Raw genomic sequence first — 18,042 nt, 5'->3', positions numbered from 1 at the left:
TCTCCGCCCCACATTTCTTTTACTCATTGTACCAAGCAACCCATTGACGAGAATAAAGCATCCAATCTGTGCCGTATGCTCAGTCCCTTTCTTTCCTCTGTAAATATCTTATTTGCTCTCATCCTCTCATCCCCCCCTGTCATCTCTTCTCCTTACCTTACCATGCCATCCTTGAGAAGAGAAAAGATTTGATCAGTGAGACGTTAGACAGAGTCTGACATGTCTCTCCCATCTGTTTGGATCCTACTGAAATGTCCAACACACGAAAGCATGGAAATGGATGCAGAATGATGATGGCACACATATATGCATGCTTCGAAATCTTTCCGAACATTTGATGATGTGGATGTTTTACACATCATCAAAACTATGTGAAGCTCAGTCAAACTGTTATTCAATATATGTAATTGAAACCAAAAATGTGGAGCATTACATCTTTTTGACTCAAAACTTAAAGCGATTAACCCTTTTAGCATTCAGGTTACTCTGTCAAATGTATTGCTTACTTATTTATATTATTTTGAATTAATCATGCATTATCTTGTAGCTTTGAGATTTCAGTGATGTAATTGTATATATTTAGAATGGCATCGTAGGGTAGGTGTGAGACGTTGGATCTGGCTTCTTTGACCATAAAAGAGGGAGAATATTTCGGCCAGATATGGTCAGTTTAAATGCTAAAAGGTTAAGTCTGTAGCTTTCAAGTGAAGCCACCTCACTAGCTAGGTGGACAGGCCATGATTACATCTTTACTTTAGCTAGCTTCTCATTTAGCTAGAAGTCATTCTTCAGGGTTGGCTGTATGGTAAGAAGTTTACTTGCCAAACACATAGTTCCAAGTTCAGTCCCACTGTGTGGCACCTAGGGCCAGTGTCTTCTGTAGTTCTGGACTGACCAAAGCTGTGTGAGTAGATTTGGTAGATGGAAATCTCTTGTGATGTGTAGCATTTTGGTGAATGAGGGAGTCTGATACTGCTGCCCTCATTTGCATTTCTTGCCACAAGGTAGGTTCATCCACAACTCATGACATGAGTAGATCCACCTGCATTTACCCCACATAGGTCTCTCAGGCTTTTTGGGAGGATATTGAAGTGCTGTGGGCTCTTGAAAGCCAAGCTGTTGCAGTATCTGGTCCGTATCTTAATGTCGATGTTGCAATTCTTGGCACTATGCAGTTGTGTGCTGTTCTGGTGTTTGTATAACTTTTAATGCCAAAGTTTGGTGCAAGTCCTTCTAGGATTTTCCAGATGTCTATCAATGCATATCTTTCCTGTCTCCGTTCCAGGGAGTAGAGTCTAAATATTCTCAGCCTCTCCCAGTAGTTGACCTGTTGAATTGAGACAATTTTCTTTGTGCGGCATCACTGGATTGCTCTGTGTTCCACCATTGATATTACACTATGTGGTAACCACGTGTCTGTGTTTGTCACCCCACCATTGCTTAACAACCAGTGTTGGTTCGTTTACACCCCTATACATCAGTTGTTCGGCAAAAGAGACTGATAGAATAAGTACCAAGCTTTAAAAAAAATAATTCCTGGGGTCGATTTGGTCAGCTAAAATCCTTCTAAGTGCCCCAGCATGGCCACAGTCCAATGAGTGAAACAAATAAAATCAAATGTAATGAGGTAGTACTTTTTAAATTACAGTTACAATCTACCTGGCAGGCTTCTATACAGTTTCCTCTCCCCCTAATTTAACTCAGAGGACTTTGGTTGATTTGAGGCTGTAGTAAAAGGCAGCTGTTCGGGATACCAAGCTGTGGGATTGAACCCATAGGTTAGCTTTTCAACTATATGATTCTTGGTTCGGTCCCTCTGTATGTTACCATGGGCAAGTGCCTTCAACTATGGCCTTGGACTGACCAAAGCCCTGAGAGTGGATTGGGTGGACAGAAATGGAAAGAAATCAATCATATATATATACATATATATATGTGTGTGTGTATGTATCATCATCATCATCATCTAATGTCCATTGTCCATGCTGGTGGGGTTGGACGGTTTGACCAGGACTAGTAAGTTGAAAGGCTGCACCAGACACCAGTCTGTTTTTGCATGGTTTCTACAGCTGGATGCCCTTAATAATGCCAATCATGCCAAGAGTGTAGTGGGTGCTTTTTACGTGCCACTGGCACGGGTGCCATTTGCATGACACCAGTATCTGCCATGACTGTGATTTTACATGGCTTGATGGGTCTTCTCAAGCCCGACATAATGTCAAAGGTCTCAGCCATTACTTCTGTGAGGCCCAACATTTGAAAGCAGCTCAACCACTTTGCTCCATGAGGCTCAACACTCAAAAGGTGTCGGTTACATCAGCCATGACTGTGATTTCACTTGGCTTGATGGGTCTTTGCAGTTACGGCATATCTCTAGAGGTCTTGGTCTCTCAGCATTGCCTCTGTGAGGCCCAACATTCGAAGGTCATGCTTTACTACCTCATCCCATGTCTTCCTTAGAAATTGTAGTTGTGATACCTGTGCCAGTGGCACTATCTGAATGTGGCCGATGTCAGTGCCGCGTTGACAGGCTTACATGCTGGAGGCACGTAAAAAGCACCAACCAATTGTGGCCGTTGCCAGCCTCCCCTGGCACCTGTGCCAGTGGCACGTAAAAAGCACCCACTACACTCACGGAGTGGTTGGCGTTAGGAAGGGCATCCAGCAGTAGAAACACTGCCAGATCAGACTGGAGCCTGGTGCAGCCTCCTGGCTTCCCAGACCCCGGTCGAACCGTCGAACCCATGCTAGCATGGAAAACGGACGTTAAACGATGATGATGATGATGGTTCTGAGAAAAAAAATACATGTGGATCGATCCTCTCAGTTCAGCATCACAGAAGACATAAAAGAGGCTTTCTTCAATGATGCCTAACTGAGAAGCATTATTTTTTTTTAATCACCTGAAGAAGACGTTTTTTTTATCTGATCTACTCGAAGTATTAATCAATAAAAATTGCGTCTGAAACAGCCTTAGTGGACTTTAAACCCATTTGTGTTATTATTTTACGCAAACAATATACATGAAACCTTCCCTATGTTGGATCTGGAACTTACATCGGGTCGTGCATTTGTAGACACTTGCATGTATATTATATATTTACATATATATATATGTATGTATGTATGTATGTGCGTGTACAATATATATGTAAATCTATGGATATGATCGTGTATATATATAGATGTATTTGTACGATATATACACCTATGTGCTGAGCTGGCACCTTTCTTGGTGTCCTGAATGTTAAAATACTTTGATTCAAATCGATCTTAAAATGAATACATATATGTACACATGTATGTATGTATGAATGTATGTATGAATACATATATGTACACATGTATGTATGTATATATATATATATTATATATATATATATATTATATATATATATATATATTGTGTGTGTGTGTGTGTGTGGTGTGTGTGTGTGTGTGTATAAATTTAAAATGAGGGTGAGAAATTAGATATTAATTTAATTAACATCGATTTCACACCAGTGGTCTGGCATATAAAAAAAACTGAAGGTTCAGTAAAATTGTATTATATACATATTAGAGGGGGAACCACTATGTGGACACCCCCTTATGCTAGAAATAGATCCGGATATCTATTTCTAGTATAAGGGTGTCCACATAGTGGTTTCCTCTCTAATATGTATGTATGTGTATATATATATATATATATATATATCTTTACGTATATATATATATATTATATATATATATATATATATATATATACATACATATATATAAAGCATTCAACAGTGTCCAGTAAAGAATAAGTAAATAAATAAATGTCGGTTAGAAAGGATTTGTTGTTTTGCTTTGCCAAATATTGTGACGTGGCACTCTCTCTCGCCTCCCCACTTGTTTTCCTCTTACTCTATCTATATTTCCCTCAGCTTCAGCTTTCTTTCTTTCTCTGCTCTATCTCTCTCACTCTTCCTCTTTCTCTCTTCCCCCAGTCCTCAACCCTCCGCACGTCTCTACAACGTCACACTTTCTCCTCGCTCCTCTCTCATTTCTCTTACCACTTCTCTCTCACTCTTCCTCTTTCTCTGTTCCTCAGTCCTCCATCCTCCGCACGTCTCTACAACGTCACACTTTCTCCTCGCTCCTCTCTCATTTCCCTTACCACATCTCTCTCTGCCTCTTCCCTCTCTCTCTGCCCCTCTCTCACTAAAACCATCCACGACGTCGTTCGGCTGCGGTTTTCTGCCAAGTCTTGGACAACATTCGCCAAACTTAGCCTGGCTTTCACCAATTCCGTTTGATTTTCCCAAATACTGACCCCCGTCAACCGAGCAGCGAAAAGAAAAGCCTGCCACTCTTATTTCCTCGCATCGGAACATCTCTCTCTCTTGTGTTCTTCTGTTTTGTCGACGTTTGGAGTTGGTTGAGCAGAGAATATGGCTGCGAAGCAACGAATGAGAATCGCCAACCAGAAACACAGCCAGAATGTGGCCAACAGGGGGAACGTCCCCAAAACACTGGTAACAACTACTTCACTATTTTACTATTCTACTGGTATTTCCTTTGTTTAATTTTGGCCTTAGACACTGATTATTAGTGTATGAAATGTACACTATATATGCATGTATATATAGATGTATATATGTATGTATATATGTATGTATATATAGATGTATATATATATGTGTATATATAGATGTGTATGAAATGTACATTATATATATGTGTATGAAATGTACATTATATATATGTGTATGAAATGTACATTATATATATGTATATGTATGTATATATATAGAGAGAGATGTATATATATATAGATGTATATATGTATGTATATATAGATGTATGTGTATATATAGATGTGGATGTATGTATATATAGATGTGATCAAAATAAGCAACAAGGATATCCTAGGTAGAGTAGTACAATCGTTTCATACTACTTCATTTAATTAAACAATGTAGGTGTTTTATATGGATAACACCATACCAAATTCTGGTGCCTTTAACCCAAGTACCATATTCATCTGAATCTAAATTTTTGCTGAACTTACATATATATATATATATATATATATATATACATATATATACGCAGACGAACCCACATGTCTTTAAAGTTGGCCTTAATCCTCAGTCCTGGTACCATATGTCGACAACAAAACCAACTTGTAGACTTTTTTCGCTTCACCGTACGCAACATATTGTTGAATGCCCTCAGCATTTGTATAAATGGTTCCACTGCTTCCAGATGTATTCCTTCTTTGAATCCTGTTTATCACAGACACACACAAAAATATTAATAATAATTTAAAAAGCCATTATTTTTCAAAAATGTGCCACATCAGGTTTTGATTTCTATGTTCCCTCTCATTAAATTCTATTTAGATTCTGTGGTTCTGTGTATTTTAACTAAACCTCTAAATTGCTTCCTAATCGTTCTGTTTTTAAACTGAAAAAACGTCAGAATTTCAAATCATTGATTCCCAGGTAAATATATTCATTCGGGACATTTGGTAACCTCATTTCTTTCCTATATACAACACCTATTTATAGAAGAGAGGAACAATGTGTGTGTGTGTGTGTGTGTGTTTGTCATGAATGCTGGAAGCTTTCGGAAGAGACATATTGACGGAAAGCGTTTAATATTGTTTAAAATAATGAGACCCTGGAAGAAATATAGACCAAGTGAAAAACTAGACAGAGTTTGGACTGATTAGCAGGAAGGCTGGGACTTCTTCTTCGTATTGTATTTTAGAATCCGGTTGTCCATTGGTATTTGTCGAAACTTACATGGAAATAGTTTGATATTTTCGACAGATGAAGAATTGTGACGTTCATGCTTTTTTCTCAAGAATATTAGATGTATATAAATGGAAAAATCTCTGATCCGGATTTGGAAGCGGAAACCTTGTTACACGATTTGTGTGTGAAGCAGAGAATTACACGTCACACGCCAAAACCTGTTTCTGTTGACGGAACCTTATTAAGTATAAACCACCAAATATTATTATCAGAATAATTCGAATATCTAATTTGAGTTGGATCTTCACTAATTACTAATTTTACAAACAGTTCCTGAGGTTTTCAAGAAAGTAAAATGTTTCCAGCTTGATTTTGACATATGGCAGGTGATAGGTGCTGGCCTAGAAAATTTTGTTGTTTGGCTTCGAGTAAACCTTATTCAAAAGTACTCCGAACTTGACCATCTTTTAGGTGGTATCTACCGTTACATTATTATATAGTCTATTCTCCCCTTTTTTTTTTAACGGTGAAATGATGAGAGGGAGATCTAACTGCTGTTTCTAGCGGAACGAGAGGCTCACTGCTTGTCATGGCATATGGTCGTGTACTTTTGTAGTGCTTTGGGAGGATTACGTGGTTTGTGGGGTTGACGTATTGCGTGATTTTAATGAGAGTGTGGCGGGGGTCTCCGGATACACAAAAATTGAAATATACGGCAGATAACCAGATTTACACCTCAAAGTCTTTATTGTACTTAATTGATACAAATTGTACATTCATAAAAAGATAACATGCTTAAAAGAAAAATTTTAGTCGAACGCATCGACCTTAGTACCTTTTCATATTTCTAATCCTGTTACTTTTTGTATCGGTCTCTTTTGCCGAACCAATTGTTTCCGTCTACCAAACCCACTCACAAGGCTTTGGTCGTCCTGAGGCTATAGAAGACGACACTTGCCCTAGGTGCCATGCTGAGGGAATGAACTGGACTCCGTGTGTTTGGGAAGTAGACTTCTTACTACACGGTGCTAAATGCATTTAATACAAAACGTTGGTTCTAAGACTGACATGTGGCAAGGCTTCCACAACGTGTTTAGCAGATATACGACAGCTAAAAAAAAAATGTATTACTTCACGTTCTAATCAAGCTTACTCCAGGCAACATGTCAGGGTCTGGCGGGAGGCCTAAGGCATTTCCCCCATCTCACTGCAATGAATTTGGCACCGTTTACAAGATTACACAATGTGATATATTTTGGAAATTTTGTATTTTAGTTTGTGTGTGTGTGTTGGGGTGTTGCTTAACTATGATAGGTATTGAATAGTTGTGCCATATTGGTCAAGTGTATTATATAATAGCATGTGTGTTGACAGCATCTACACGAATAGAGGACTGTGGTTCTGGACTTGTTAGAAACAGCAGCTAAATTTTCTTCCACGTGTCTAATATATCATCGTTTTTAATGTACACTTTTCCATGCTTGCATGCATCTGAAGGAATTTGTGGCAGTGGATTTTGTATGACCAGATGCCCTTCTAATCAACAACCCTCACATGTTTCCAAGTAAGGTAATATTTCCCCCTGACTATACGCAGTTTCACAGAAGACTAGAAATGAAAGACATTCGTTCACAAGTATCACACTGTGTCAAGGCCGAGAGGCAGTAACAGCACACACACATATATGACAGGCTTCTTTCAGTTTCTGTCTACCAAATCCATTCACAAGGCTTTAGAAGACACTTGCCCATGGTGCCATACAGTGGGACTGAACCCAGAACATGTGGTTGAGGATTCAGTCATGCCTGTTCCTGTGTAGTTATATGTTTATATACTTGTCTTTATGTTTGTATATATGTATGCATATTCTTTTGTGTTTCAGCCCAATGGCTGTGACCATGCTAGGGCACTACCAGTATGATCACCTTTTCAGTGGCCACTGTCATGTGACTGACCTTTAGTGAATAAAGGAGTTCAGTGTTGCTGCCCGTGTTTTAGTTTCTTGCCGTGATGTAGGGTCATCTGGGATCTTGGACAGCAGAGGGTCAAGGTGCTTTTTGCTAACATCTATCCCCACTTCATGTGGATCTCTCAGGTATTTTGGCAGGATATTAAATAGCTGTGGGCCTTTGAGTCCCAAGCATTTGAAGTACTTGATCCTTTGGAGCAGTACAGCAGCATCCTGTCCAGTGGCTGGTATTGCCCTTAATGCCAAAGTTTGGTGCCAGCCCTTCTGGGGGTCTTCAGTAATGTATATCACCACAAATCTCTCCTGTCTTTGCTCCTGGGAATATAGTCAAAATTCTTTCAGTCTTTCCCAGTGGATCAACTATTCCATTGATGTTGTCTTCTCGGTGTAACCTTGCTGAACTACCTCAAGTTCTGCTGTTGAATTGGCTCTGTGGATTGACCATAGTCCAGATGGCTGTGGACAGATATACTCCATAGGACCAGCAAAGTTTCCTGGTCCCTCGATCTGAAAGTTCTCAGATTCCATCTTGGTGACATGTTCATGAAACAAGGCACACACATTCATATATATATGACTGGCTCCCATGCCAGTGGCATGTAAAAAGCATGGTCATTACCTGTGCCAGTGGTACGTAAAAACCACCATTCAGGCGTGGTTGATGCACTACTGCCTGACAGGCCCTCATGCTGGTGGCACATAAAAAGCACCCACTACACTCTCTGAGTGGTTGGCATTAGGAAGGGCATCCAACTGTACAAACTGCCAGATCAGATTGGAGTCTGGTACAGCCTTCTGGCTTGCCAGTCCTCGATCAAACTATCCAAGCCATGCCAGCAGGGAAAGCGGACGTTAAATGATGATGATGATATATATGAATTGTTATTAATCTGGAACCTAAGCATATACATTCCTCTCTATGCCCCTAGGAAGAACTTTGAACACCTTAACTTTGGCCATATGTGTGTGTGTGTGTCCTTATATCTTGTTTCAGTCATAATTGTGACCATGCTGGGGCACTGCCTTGAATTTTAGTTGAATGAACTGATCCCAGTACTTTCTTTTGCCAAACTGTTAAGTTATGGGGACATAAACACACCGACACTGGTTGTCAAAGAGCAGTGGAGGACTGACTCACACAAACTATATGTCTATAGTGAATACCTGTGCAAGCATGGGAAATTGGATGTCAAAACGATGATGATTTCAACTTGATTTCCTACATTTTTATGAATCTCTATATTCCTTAGTCATTTGTTTATTCTGAATTATAACCAACCTCAATTATTATGTTTGTTCCTACAGAAGGTGGCTGATGACAAATACCCTGTTGGACCCTGGCTTTTGGCCCTGTTTATCTTTGTTGTCTGTGGTTCAGGTACGTACAACCACTTTCTACTTTAAATCAATGACAGATCTCATTCCTTAACGAGGACTATTTTATCTCTTCAGCAGTTTTAATTTTATTTCATTAATGCTTGGATGTTAAATATGGAAATGTTTGCTTATCCTGGCCATTATAATCTCAAATTGCTCTGAGAAGCAAAACTAAGAGGATACACGAGAGCAGAGCCTCTACATGGCCTTTGAGCTCCTCGAAACGACAGCTAAAAACACAGCCTACAGTATGTCTGGTGGCAAGGTGTGATGATAAATGCTGGAATGCTTTTAATCACAGGTCTGTTTCATCAGAGCTGACCTGGGGCTAAACAGCACATAGAAATTTCAAATATAAAGATACAGACTTGAAACTAGCTTCTTGATTCATTTTTGATTGATGTCCAACGAGCTTTTACTTTCAGTGATTTTGTAGACAGGAAGAAGCACCATAAATGATTTCACCAGATTTATAAGAAATATCTATTTAGAATTGCTGTTTATATATATATATATAACTAAATATATACAAATTAGTCATTAAACTAATTGGGACAGTGAGATTTACCAATCTTTTATTTTATATAATCCACAAAACACTTATCTAGGGACATCTTCAACAAACTCTTACACTAGTATTCACTTGGTATATTAGTACATCACCTATGTGTGTGTGTTGTGCTGCAAAGTTGGTTTTACATTAAGGGAATAAGATATTGGTTTCTTCTCGGTCCTTAGTGCATATTTATACTTTATGTGCACAAAACTAATCTCAACTAATATTATGACAAACGGAACATCCTTATTTTTGTAAATCTGTTGAGAATAGAAATTTTGTAATTTCTGATGAAAAGGAAGAAAATCTTTATAAATGTGGAATTTAATATGGAGACATAAATCTATATATGTTTTTAAAGACAAAATAAATTAAATGAATCACTGCTGATTACATCATTTCTCTGAAATATATTATATAACTTGTAAATGGTTATTATATATTGTCAGAAATAGCAGTCTGTTCTGCAAACCATTTAAAAAGTTATCGTAAGACTGTCTTGTACTGTTTGATATTGAAGCGGTTGTCAGATGTGGAAGGCTGTGTATGATACTTTGGTCAGCTGCAGTGAAAGATGGCATTTAGCCACAGACTCACAGACGTTCAGATATTGGAGGAGCACAACATATGAAGGAAGCTATCTGAAAGGCGTCCAGCTGTTGGTAGTGGCAATCCATCAGTTGATAATTCTGCAGTAATAACATCTTCGGTTTGAGTAAGATGCAGTGTGAGTGAATGGAGGGATTGCATTACAAAAAGTTAGAGATCGGATTTAGCATGGAATAAAAAAACCCATTTAGCTGGTTATTTAAAGAAAAATGCATAATTTTAATTAGCTATTTTTGTAGTAGTTTTGGTTTAATAGCTTTGGTTAGTTCCACTCAAACTGCGATGAAAGACCAAGTATTTTCATTTAGTTTATAGTATTTAAGAATCCTAATGTTATCTCGGTAGTTGAACTGGTTATATATATTGATCAGTGTTTGTTTTTCTCATGTCTTCTTTATTTATCAGATATGATCAGTCGTCATAAACTCGACTGGCAGATGTTAGATTTTTCACAGATTAGATTATTTATCTTCAACTATATCAGTGACCTTTTTTGTTTACATTATTATACAATATGATTGAAATAAAGCCATAAACAGCCTTTGTTCTTGTAACTTTAGTAGCTTTATTATACTCTCTTCACTAAAACCTATCCACTTTAGACATTCCACTCTGAGTCTTAGTGAATTTCTATTTTGTTAAAACAGCAATTACTAATAAGCAGACTTACTTACTGACTTTGTTTGAAATGTCTTATCAAATCGTTTGCTTACTCTCTTTTCAAAAATGGAAATCAGTAGAAAGAAAAAAAAAACATTTTAAAACAACAAATACAATCAATTCAGTGTTTATTTTTGATGTGTTAATTGTTGAGTACAAATTCAATGAAAGGTTTTTCTCTTTTTTCTTCTTCTTCTTTTACAGCTGTCTTTCAAATAATTCAGAGTATTCGGATGACGTAATAAATCAATGAAGATATTTGACCAATCTGTTTGAAAGGATGCCATATGGATTTTGATTCTGCTGGGCAGCTTATTTTGAAAGCGAAGAAAAGTATATTCCTTCCAGAGCATCTCCTCAAAAACGATGTTCTCTATAGGCTGTTCCAGAAATCATTTCATACCATATAATATATTTTTTTTCTCGTTTACAACTTTATTTTCTAAAGACATGTGTCCTTTGATAAAATTTATTTAAATATATTAAAATGTGAAAATAAATTACTTCATCACATTGTCTTAAACAAAAATGTTTTATTTTAATATAAAATTAATTTCACCCACTTAGTGAACTATGAGCATATCACATCTGTAAGCTTTCATGAAATGGTTAGGAAACCATTTGCTTGAGCTACAAATAAGGATGATAAAATTGTTTGATACAGTTTCTAGATTTGAGTTTTTTCTAATTTACTTCCTCCATTTTTTATTTTATTTACCTTAAATATTATTTCTTCAGAATTATCAAATTTTGTAAATAGGGAAAACACCTGAGAGATTTAGGATGCAGAAAATGACAAGGAATAGCATTTACCTTTTCCAAGATCACTAGCAATGGAAATGGTACAAATAGCACCACAGTTACATTTTCCCATTTATCAAATCTCTCGTATTCAGCTCTGCACCATTTTCTACTTATTTCTGGCACCTCTACACCTTTTCATTGAAAGAGTTTTTCTGTAATGCTTATATTTTTTCCCCCCCTTTTTTTTTTCTGATGTTTGTTTGTCTTCCACTAAATAAAGTATTGTTCTTCACAATACTTGTTCCTCTTTACTAGAGATTAGTTTGGTGACCTTTCCAACTACAACAGCTGTTTTCACTCAACAAGGGACCAAATTCTATGCTGATTGTATGTTTGATTGCACTCAAATAGCCTGGCCCTGAGAGAGGTGTATAGCTCAAAAGCTGAAGCTGACTTGTACATTAAAAACTGTCTCCATTTCAATTCTATATTTTTAACAGAATATCTTTAGTAGATCCTTAGCTATTATTCTTGTTACATACAAAATTCTTTGGATTCCAAATTATGGTTCAATTTCACCAAACTTTCCAGTTAATGGTTAACTACTGCTTGGCTCATTATTATTATTATTTATTAGTTTTTTTTTTTAATAAAAACAATTATGTTCAGTATTTAAATTGCTTCAATTGAGCTTTTGTAATATTGAAAAAGTCTAACACTGAACTTTATAGTCTTTGACTAGACAACTTGTTTTAATAAAGAATTTTATTCTATAATGAAAATGACATTGCAAATTGCAGTTTTTCCATTTATTTTATTTCTTTTATTTTTTTTCCGTTTATGATTTCTCTTTAGTAATTATAAGAGCCTGTTCTGTGAAAAGGGAAGTGTGTACGTTTGTATAATTCCAAATTTATTACTTATTCTATCCTGATGAAAATAAGAACGGTTTCTTTTGTCTGGTTATCAAAACAGAAATATTACATGGCTATATTAAGGTAAAACACCCTTAAATTTATCTGTTCAGGCTATACTGCTTTTTTAATGATAATCACAGAAATAGAATAGATATTAGAGAATCCTTTTTTTTTTCTGGAACATACTTCTTGGAAGAACTCTGTCATAGGGAAAATTCTTCATTCTTAAGAATTTTTTGTCAACCATTGTTTTTTTTTCACAAGTTGCTTTTTGAAATGTTACTCAAATTTTAAATTATATTGTCTGTAATAAAGATGAGGATAAAGATATCAATTTAAAATATTGAAAGTTAGTGGTGTTTTAGAGGAATTAGTTCTAGAAAAGGACCAGGCTGTGTTGAATGTGTAGAAAGGTGAAATAAGAGGAGCAGAGATTGTTGTAGAAGACAGGAAGGACACAGCAGTTCGGGAGTATAAAGGAATGAAGGTTAACTTTACAGCTTTTAAATATTGGTTTCCAGTTTTGGCACAAGGCCAGCAATTTCAGGTGTGGGAGTCGGGGGCTAGTCAATTACATTGACCCCAATGCTCAACTGGGACTTATTTTATCAACCATGAAAGGAAACGCCAACCTTGGTCGAATTTGAGCTCAGAACATAATGACTGATGGAATGCTACTAAGCATTTTGCCTGGCGTGGAACCGATTCTACCAGCTCACCACCAGATACAGCTTTTAGATATGACCAAGAATATATATATATGTGTGTGTGATTGGTGAACTGTTTCATGTGTGAAAGGCATAATGTCTGGAAAGGGTTAGTAGCTGTTAAGGACTGAAGTATTTTCTGGTTCTGGAAAGGAAATCCTGCTTTTGTGATGGAATCTTCATTAGGTAAAAAAACATTAGGCTACCAGAATAATTGAACTGATTATTACAGTTAATTTGTATTTACTCTGTTGTTGACCTTAAGTTCATTCCTATACTCTCAGAACACAATCTTGAGTCTGTTTATGTATAGAATCCAATTTAAATTTTCATATACTTAAGAAAAAATTTTACATGAGTGCTTCTACAGTTGGTATCATTATATTAATGTGTGTGTGTGGTTCCAATTTTATATATATATATATATATATATATATATATATATATATTGGAGCATGGTGCAGCCTCCTGGCTTCCCAGACCCCGATCGAACTGTCCAACCCATGCTAGCATAAAACAACGGACGTTAAACAATGATGATGATATTTATATATAAACTAATGCAAAGATCGAACAATTAATGATATCTCGGTCAAGAGGGGTCCTTTCCCTTGATGCTTCTTGTGGAATTGGTAAAGAATTTTTGCTCAACCTAATTTGGACCAAAGTTTAATCTCTCAAATATTATTGCAGAGTCCTCATTTGGAGTTTTATCAGCTTTGTTCACAGGTGGCAGCACTTATGTCATTCTGTCTTTTTAAGCTGCCACTCAACCTACAGTGACAGTCTTGTGTGCAATGTTAACAATTTAGAGGTTTCGAAGCAGTCCAAACTGAAAGTATCAGGCGACTGCACAATGTCTCAAAGACTGCATTGGCAGCTCCCTATCACAACCTACAACTCAGCTGAAGTCAGTTTTTTTCTCTGGTGATTTCAGGCAAACTCTGCCAATCATTCTAAAGGATACTCAGGCTGATGAGTTTGAGAGAAGGCCTCAAATATTTCTTTCTTCCAATTAGAGAATCACACTTAATAGCACTTTCGTTGCAGCCCACTTTGCAAAAGTTTTACTTCAGTTGTAAGGAATGGACGTGTCTAAATATTAAAAAAAAATGTAGAGTAATGAACACATCTCAAGAAATGCTTCTGAGTTTATCCCCATTCAGCCATCTGTTGCATCTCCTTACAATCTGCAACTAAAAGTAGGAGTACCTACGAAGTTTGGATGCATCAAAACCCTGTAATAGCAAAAGGCTGCAAAGTTCTTATGCCTCGTGAGATTGAAGCCATCATTATGAGTGGTTGTGCCAAGGGAGATCCTTATTCCTTCAGATGTGCTCTCTCCGTTCAAGTGCCTTCAGTGTTCTGTGATATATGAATGTGTGTGTGTGTGCACAAATCCTCATAGACATGCATATTTGTATGTAGACACATTTATACACAATGAATGAATGTGTATGTATGTATATGTGCATTAATTCAGACATGCAGTCAACATGTATAGGATGCACTGATATAATAAAATGAAATCCTTTCTATTCCCATTTACAAATACTAATCACTTCTATGCCTTGCCAACTGAGTTGGATAAAAATTCACTGAGGAGATTTGATACAAATGAATCATGTCTTGCTTTTTTAAACACAAGGTCCACTCTGATCTATCATTTTCATTTTCCATTAAATTAGTTCATATTATTGGATTTATCTCCCTTGCTTGTGTTGATTTTTTTTTCTTTTAAGTTTTTGAATGCCTCTTTAGGAAACTTTGTTTACTAATTGCATGGATAATTTCAGTTAACCAAAGCTTTCCAACTCTGAGACTCAACAACATATGTCAATTATACGATACTAATAAAGTCGTTGTCCCCTGACAAAGCTAACGGAAAGAGCATTCTGATGAGACAGTGAAAGCAGAATGCGTCTTGGTACCATGGTACCGTGGCTGATTACAAACTACCTGTAATTTTATGCAAACAGTGACTAATGTATGTCACCTGTTTTACCGTTCTTTCTCTACTTTTGGGTGATTTTGCATAGATTCTCTTAAACGCCCAGGTGGCTCACCACAAGTAGTTGATAGTTTCTGTTACCTAGAAGACATAGTTAGGGTGGGACGGGGAGATGGTTACTTGGAAAGTGTAGTAGCCGGGTTACGAACAGGTTGGAAAAAGTTCAGGGAGCTACTACCATTGCTGACTAGGGTGTAACTGGGTGTTGGCAGGGTCCACCTCAGATGGCATTTTTGGGTCTGCTGTATAAACATATGTACATACATGCATACATACGTATGTATAGCAGGAATATTTGGGAGAGGGAAGCGGCAAACTCAGAGACTGCCCTGGCAGCACACACTCTAGTTACATCACTGTGGTGGCACCAAGTTTTTCTCTCAGAATGAAAGTGGTGTGCTAGAACTGCGATGCTGCGTGGTAACTTGACATGAGTCTTGCAATCAGAAAATTTGTGGAAACTTGAAAAAAATGAAGCTGTCTTGCTCTGATGGATGTGGTATGTCAGTGTACTTGGTTGCCAGAATAGAAATGAGCCAAGAGGAGAAATGGATATAAGTGGAATCAGGTGTAGTGTGCAGAAGATGAGAGACTATGTTGATACAAGCATGAGATGTGTTTGAAGATGACTGTTGCAGTCTGTGGAAGAGGAGGGCCAAAGAAAACTTAGGACCAAAATGGTGAAAGCTGATCTGAAGACAAAAGACTCTACAGATTGCCAGTACGTGATGTTATAGAATACTTGTCCACCCAAGAAAAAGAAAAACACAAGGGGAGCAATTAAAAAGCTGTGACACAGACATATATACATACGGCAAGAATGTTTGATAGAGTCCTAAACACCAACTCATTGACTAGAAATCAAACCTGAATCACTGTTCAGAAGAAAAAAAATGATAAATAACAGAATTCTGTCATGGATTGATAACATCAACAAAAAGCTGACCACTCAAATCTCAAGTAGAACCCTCATGAACATGCTTTTAATCAATAGCTGAAGTGACCAACAAAATACAATAAATCCAACAGATGTTTTACCCTTTGAATCCTTATGTTGTATACAATCATAATTTTGGACAAATGACATACTGAAATGTCATTAACAATTTTGTCTTTGGCTCCTTTTCGTTGAAAGACATTATGCATAGTTTGTTTATCTGCTAATTTTCCAGTGACCATAAAGCAGCCAAGAAATTTATGACACTACAGAAATTTATGGCACTCGACAACAACCACAGAATGAATTCAGTCCACTCATGGCTGCTGACAAACACAAATTGATTCACTTGTCTTAAATATTTTCTTTTCTGTCATTCACCATAACAACACATTATTTTGTTTATGATTAATAAATATTTTGTATTTGGAACTTCACACAGAGTTTTGTTTATCTCTCAATCAAAAAGCACAAACACACAGACTTGTTGTTCTTTCATTTCTTATCCCTAACCCGAACCTTACATCTTCCTTCACCCAAGTCTCCCATCTCTTCATCACTCACACACACACTCTCTCTCTCTCTCAGGTTACCTCTACTGTCACTCAATACCTCCTCTTATCTTATTCTTACTACCAGCTCTTACACCTCTAGGATGCCTTCTATCATTTCCTTCACTCACTCATCTGCTGTTTCTCTCTATCATACTCTGTCTGTTTGTCTTTCTCCCCCTCTCTCTCTCTTTCTCCATCCCCTCCACTGCCTCCCCCATTTAGAATGCCTTTGCAGCATTGAGATTCTCCTCTTCCTCTTCCTCCTACATCTACAATACTCTCCAACATCTTCTTGCTCCTCATCTTGTGCCTCCTTTTCTCTCACTCTCCGCTTCTCCATAACTTCTCTTCCCCTTCAACAGCCTCACCTTTCTCTTCAGCTTTCCCCCTCTGATGTATCCCCATAAATCCCCCACAACTTATTTTCCTTCAATGACTCCCACAGGATCTCTCTCTCTACTCTTGGTTATTGCTTTCTTCCTATCTCTCTTCCTTTCCCCCATCTGTTCATACCCACCCTTCTAATATTGGATTGCTCTAGATACCCTCCTTGCACAACCCAACATATCATCATTCCGCTCAGTCCATCCCCTTTCGTTTTTTTATTTTTCTATAGCCCCTGTCACTAATCCCTTCCCTTTCATCATCTGTGCCATACCTCTCCATCCCCTCTTCTTACTAACCCCATTCCTCCACCTTGAATGATAGCCCACACTCTTGTACCTTCTCTTGGTTACAGGGGCTACTTTACGCCCTCAGCCTTGCAAATTATGAGGCAATCACTGAATCAGTGTCACAGAAAAAAAAAGCATCCAGTACTCTATAAACTGGTTGGCATAAGGAAAGGCACCCAGCTGTGGAAACCATACAAAAGTAGAGTGTGGTGCAGTCCTTTAAGTCACCAGGTCCTGTGAAACCATCCAGCCTTTGCCAGCATGGAAGCTGGACATCAAATGGTTCTTCTTTCATTCATTTTTTTTTTTGTTTCAGTCATGCTGGAGCACTGCCTTAAAGGGGTTTTAGATGAAGAAATCAACCCCAGGACTTATTCTTTGTAAGCCTAATACTTATTTTATCAATCTACTTTGCTGAACCACTAAGTTACAGAGACATAAACACACACATATATATATGTATATATTTATGTCTCTGCATTTGTCCCCCTTCTGCTGCCTGGCAACTGATGCTGGTGTGTTTATGTCCCCGTAACTTAGTGATTCGGCAAAAGAGACTGATAGAATAAGTACCAACAGAATTATATATATTCAGTTA

General features: G+C 37.4%; 1 protein-coding gene and 1 long non-coding RNA gene across 2 annotated transcripts in view; one reads left to right on the top strand and one right to left on the bottom strand.

Annotated features, from left to right (window-relative positions):
- The window catches only part of LOC115222140 (eukaryotic translation initiation factor 2A), a 44,893-nt gene that overhangs the window by 24,838 nt on the left and 2,013 nt on the right, over nt 1-18,042 (bottom strand). The window lies entirely within an intron of this gene.
- On the top strand, nt 11,145-16,653 carry LOC118767168. The gene is made up of 2 exons (XR_005003073.1): nt 11,145-14,311; nt 14,345-16,653. It is a non-coding gene; the product is annotated as an uncharacterized LOC118767168 (long non-coding RNA).

This window comes from Octopus sinensis, linkage group LG19, assembly GCF_006345805.1.
Source record: "Octopus sinensis linkage group LG19, ASM634580v1, whole genome shotgun sequence".
Lineage (NCBI taxonomy): Eukaryota > Metazoa > Mollusca > Cephalopoda > Octopoda > Octopodidae > Octopus > Octopus sinensis.
Note: the sequence above shows the minus strand (reverse complement) of the source record. Positions and strands in the feature narration are given on the sequence as shown.